The following is a 5,674-nucleotide window of genomic DNA, read 5'->3' as shown; positions in this document are numbered from 1 at the left end:
GCCGTCGGAGCCCGCCATCTGCAGAGTGTGACGGTCCGGCCATGTGGGCCCCGGGAGGCAAACAGGAAGATTCCAGAGGAAAACTGTGAATGCTTCTGAATTAGCAATGCTGTGAATAAAAGAAAGATTTTATACCCTGACTTCACTTTTTAACCAAATTGTTTATTCCAAAGAGTATGGAAGTTTGGTTCAGGGTTGGGGGATGCAACTCATCCTGTTTGGCATCGAATTGGTATTTTTCATGTTCTTTTCCAGCACCTTATAAATTGCAAAATGCGTATTTGCATTTGGGGTGGTTTTATTTTTATATACATATATATAAAAATTTGAGCTTGCTTCTTTCTTGCTATGACAATTGAAAAAAAATATGATTCCTTTTCTTGTAAGTTTTATTTAACTTTTCTTTTGGACTTTTGTGTAGTTGTGTGTTTTTGTTTTTTTAAGAAACAGCTACAGCTTTGGGTCATTTTCAACTACTGTATTCCCACGAGGAATCCCTAGATATTTATGTATCTTGATGTATAGACAGTTATGTGTTGATACTTTTTTATTATTTAAATGTACTTATATTAAGAAGAAGAATATCAAGTACTACATTTTTTTTTGATAGTAGCCAAAGTTAAATGTATCACATTGAAGAAGGCTGGGAAGAAAGGATGGGTAATGTGATCACTTGGTTATCTACATATTGTTTACATTAAACTTCCTTTAATGTTAATCAAACGAGTTGGTAGCTAATGCAGCAATGTTTTAATAGCCTTTTCAGATCCCGAGGGTCCGTCCAGAGACCCGAGGCAGGGGGTGCTCTGCCGAGCCCCACAAAGGCTCTGCTGCCTGACTCCCGCCCTGGAAGCAGAGGTCAAGCCTGGCTCCAGAGGGCTCGGGAGATGCCAGCGAAGGCCCCTCTGGCGAGGACTTCCTGTCGGCCTCGGGATCCGCTCACTGCGTGCCTCTTGGTAATTTCAGAACAAATCCAAAGTCAGCCATGTGGGGGAGCAGGATCCACATGGGAGCCAAATCCGTGAATTCAGGGGTTCCTGCGATGCTGGGTTCTGGGGTGGGAAGGAGATCTGCCGAATCCAGAATGTAGTGGCTTTTAGCTTTAAGAAAATGCTCCTCGTTTGCCGTACCTGCTCGTTTACACAGAACAAAACGTGTGGCTGTTCCCCGAGGCCGGGGGTGGAAGGGACTGGGCCGGGTGCCTTTGCCCTTTGCCCGCTGCAGGTCCCCGGCCAGGATGGGCCCAGCAGCCGGCCTGCGCGAGCCAGTCTCCCTCTGTCTGGAGTCCCGCGGGACAGCATCGGTCCCAGCTGTGCAGGACCCCACCCCCTGCTGCTCACTAACCACCCACCTTCGTGTCGCTGTCCCCAGGCTGAGACCCGCCCCTGGGGGGAGGGAGGGAGGGTGCACTTTGACCTGCGCGTCCCGTGAGCGGAAAGATCCGTGTCACCACTGCTGCCCATGGCTACAAGTCAAGCACAGCCGATGTCACTGTAACCTGATGGCACTGTTTTGACTGGAGGATCCGGTCAGAGCACGTAAATACCACAGCCCATACATACGAACGGCTGACTGGGACGTGCGTGCGCTCAAAATGGTCGGGGGCCGTTTAATGTACCTCTTCAGTTCGTGGGAACGACTTCGGGTCAGCTCGGAAGAGCGTGTGAGAGCAGGACTTGAGAACAGTGTTTGGTTTTTATTCTGTAAATGTAAGGATTCGCGTTAGGGAGATCTTCGGCTGCAGGCAGCAAAGACAGCTGAGTTTATTTAAAACAACTTGTTTTTGAGTTTTCTCCTGTATCCAGGGGTGGGGAACGTGGGTTTACAGTTGTGAATATGCAAAACACAGAGTTTATTCTTGTATTGTTATTTATTCATTATTGTATTATTTGCCATGCGAGCGGCTGTACCCCGACTGTTGCCCGCCCTGGGTATGCTGTTTGACGCAAACGCAGTAGCACTTTGGTGAGAGGGGAAGAGGAAGGAGTCTGTCTTGTGAGGTCAAGATTCCCTAGAAAAGGGCTGAGCAGAGCTCGGGGAAACCTGGGCGAGGTCCATGTTCATTTTAGACATAATCCTCCCTCCGGCATTCATTTCCCTGTTTTAGTCTAGATTGCTTTATTTTTATTTTTTTGGCGGGAAAATTACCTGTCAGCCCATTTAAAATGTCTATTTCGGAAAAGAACCCTCAGCCCGTTTACCCCACATTGACTTTAAATGTTCTTTCCAGCACCTGTGGCCACATCTACCCTGACAAAATGCTGGGGAAAATGAAGGAAAAAAATTTTTGTTGTTGTTCAATTCTGATCCCTGATGATATTCCAGCTGGAAATCAGCCGAGGGTCCTGCACCGGAATCAGGTCACCTGTTGCGCGAGCCTTCGGTCTGAGGCCACGCGTGAGCAGGGCTGCTCGCTGTCCCGCAGGCCCTCGGGCTTGGCCATCCGGAGACCCTTTCCGGCATATTCGGTGTTTAATTGTTTCAGAAAAAGTGAATCTGAGGTCAGCTGTTTGGGAGGTAGAGGGCGCACCTAGTGACTTTCCCTGAGGGACTGCGTTCGGCCGGCCGGTACATTAAGGTGGCCTTTCAGCAGGGAGGCCAACAGCCAGTGATGGCAAAGCCGGGCGTCTCCGGGAGCCTTGGTGCCAGAGAAGAAAAATGAGCTAAGCCATCGCTACATCTTATTTATAATTAAGACATGGACACGTTTCATTGCAGTTTTTTCTTTTTCTCACTATCGATAATACTTACAGTTCTCTCCCTCTTTGCCCCTGTAACATCTCCCACTGTCTCTCTCCCCCTCTCCCCCTCCTTCTGTGTGGGAGATACACCCCACCCAACACCAGGAGTCCAAACTGGAGGAGCCGCGAGTGGGCTTCTTCCCGCTCGGGTGCCCGCGGCCTCAGCGCGGCCCCGGCCGGAGCCTGCCAGGCCGGGTACAGTCAGAGCTGAAGCTGCCCGGGCTGTGCCCACGGACGGAACGGCTCTCACTGGGCAGGAAACGCATGGTCTCACTCCAAGTCCTGCAGTTCCCATTGCGGGTCTCTGTCCGTACCTGTTTGCGTGGGACATCCCGCCCAGCGATTCTCGGTTTGGGTGGCTTTTGTTTCCGGGGGGTGACACGTTTGGGGTCTGTTACACATCGGACGTCAGTCTAACCTTCGTCTCAGAAAACAGGTGTGACATCTGAACAGACGCCTGTGCGTTCACCTGCAGTGCGCACTGTTCGGGGTTTTCTGTTTGTCTCTCTGGCATTTTTCCTCTCCCTTCAGCCAGGTCAGGACCCACGAGGCTGGCCGTGGGGTTTCTTTTTCCTTCCAGGAGAGTTGCATCAACAAAGTTCATTGTATTTATGTATGTAAATAGGTTTTAAGCTTCATTATAAAATATTGTTAATACGATAACGTTTTTCAATTTTACGTGTGCTTCTAAGGACGTTTTCTTATGTTTGCTCAATACTGTAGACAAAAATGCTTCTTTCTCCTTTGTTTATTTTAGACTTTAAAACAAACTACTTTTTATCCACTTTTATAAAGAGCTAATGGCATGGTTGCAAATTCTTTTTTAAGTTCACTTTTGTTTGAGGGAAAATGAATGTGCAAAAACAAAAAACAAAAAAAAGAACCGTGGGTTCTCTGTGCTGTTCTGATGTGTAACCATCGATGGAAAAATAAACTTTCAAATTGAAACAACGGCGGCAACGTCTCTTGGAAAAGCGGCCACGCAGGTGCGGTCCTCGCGGCCCGTGGCGGCCACTCCTCGCGGGGCGGGTTCTGTGCAGGGGCTCCCAGGGGACACGCCGGTCCTTCTCCCGCTGCCCACAGACCCTTCCTGAGGGACTGCCAGTCTCGAGCTTGAAACCAGAGAGGCTGGGAGGCAGCCAGGCCCTCTCCGAGGGGGTTCTAGTGGTGCAGGAGGGCGGGCACTCGGGCCCAGGTTCCCGCGTGATCGGAGTGGCCCCTTCCGTCCGCCAGAGCAGCCCTGGTGCCCAGCCCTGGTGCCCAGCCTCGTGCCCAGCCCTCATGCCCAACCTCGTGCCCAGCCTCATGCCCATCCCTGGTGCCCAGCCTCATGCCAAGCCTCATGCCCAGTCCTGGACCCAGCCCTGTGCCCAGCCTCGTGCCCAGCCCTCGTGCCCAGCCTCATGCCCAGCCCTGTACCCAGCCTCATGCCCAGCTCGTGCCCAGCCCTGGTGCCCAGCCCTGTACCCAGCCTCATGCCAAGCCCTGTGCCCAGCCCTCGTGCCCAACCCTCATGCCCAGCCCTGTGCCCAGCCTCATGCCCAGCTTGTGCCCAGCCCTGGTGCCCAGCCTATGCAGGGTGTCCCGGTGTCTGGACTGCCGCTGCCCAGGCCCCTCGGAGCCTCACTGTCTTTGCCCCACAGTACCTTCTGTGAGCCCCATGTGATAACTAGTGAATGGCAAGTACACAGTGTGGCAGAACCTAGACCAGGGGTGGGCAAACTTTTTGACTTGAGGGCCACAATGGGTTCTTAAACTGGACCGGAGGGCCGGAAAAAAAGCATGGATGGAGTGTTTGTGTGAACTAATATAAATTCAAAGTAAACATCATTACATAAAAGGGTACGGTCTTTTTTTTTTTTTTTTTTAGTTTTATTCATTTCAAACGGGCCGGATCCGGCCCGAGGGCCGTAGTTTGCCCACGGCTGCCCTAGACCCTATCACAGCGGTTCTTTCTCTGACGTGCAGGGCTGGGGCCACAGGAAGCCCACGCAACACACAGGACAGGGCCGTGGGGGGCCGCCCCTCCCAGCAGCCGCCTGGCTCTGAGGGCCCGGCTCCTGGGGCTGCCCCCTGGGTGCTCAGGAGCCCGGAGCAGGCTTTCACGCTTGTCTTCAAAAACAAAAGGAAGAGGGAGAAAGAATTACGTGGGCTTTGCAAACATGACGTGGAAAGGGGATGTGTTCAACCTGCAGCCAGTCACCTGTCGGCTCCCTTCCTGTCAGTCCCGGGAGGCAGCCTGAACGGTGGTGGAGTTTTAGGAAGTTCTTTCCGCCCCTCCCCGCCCTGCAAATTACTACTAGTGTTTCCACCCCGAGATCTGTGCCACCCACGTTACCTCCCAGCCCAGAGCATGGTCGAACGCCCCTTCCAGTTCTTGTCACCATCGTCTCGCGGTCTTACATGTGGCCACAAAGGATGTCAGGAACGGAGGCGAGCGGGATCAAGAGAAACTAGGACGTGGGAAGTGATGGCTAATGAGCGAGGCGGGAGGCGGGGAGGCGAGAGGCGGGGGAAGGATCGGTCATCTGTGGTCAGGAAGGAGGCCGTGGGGTGGCCGAGAGCGTGACCCCAGGGGCCAGACTGCCTGGGGGGGCCCAGGTTTGCACACGAGGGAACAAGTGAAACCAGTGCCCTAGTTCTTCTCAACTATGAAGTAAGACAGTTTCCAGTGCTGGCACTTAAATAAGTTCACGCATGTCAAACACTTGAGAGCTTGGCACATAACACATGCTCAGTGCATGCTAAGTGCACAAGGTGGTGCTACGCATCGAAATGGAAACCCTGCCACATGGTCTCACATACATGTGGAATCTAATGAACAAAATGATTTCACAAACAAGGTGGAAACAGACTCACAGAGAAAGAACAGACGGGTAGCAGTTAGAGAGGAGGGAGTTTGGGGGCTGGATGAAAAAAGGTGGAGGGATTAA

At 52.2% G+C, this 5,674-nt stretch overlaps 1 protein-coding gene across 1 annotated transcript in view; it reads left to right on the top strand.

The window, feature by feature from the left end:
* RUNX1 (runt-related transcription factor 1) overlaps positions 1-5,674 on the top strand; it is a 100,194-nt gene that overhangs the window by 89,928 nt on the left and 4,592 nt on the right. The window lies entirely within an intron of this gene.

Source organism: Myotis brandtii, unplaced genomic scaffold (genome assembly GCF_000412655.1).
Source record: "Myotis brandtii unplaced genomic scaffold, ASM41265v1 scaffold139, whole genome shotgun sequence".
Taxonomy (NCBI): Eukaryota; Metazoa; Chordata; class Mammalia; order Chiroptera; family Vespertilionidae; genus Myotis; species Myotis brandtii.
Note: the sequence above shows the minus strand (reverse complement) of the source record. Positions and strands in the feature narration are given on the sequence as shown.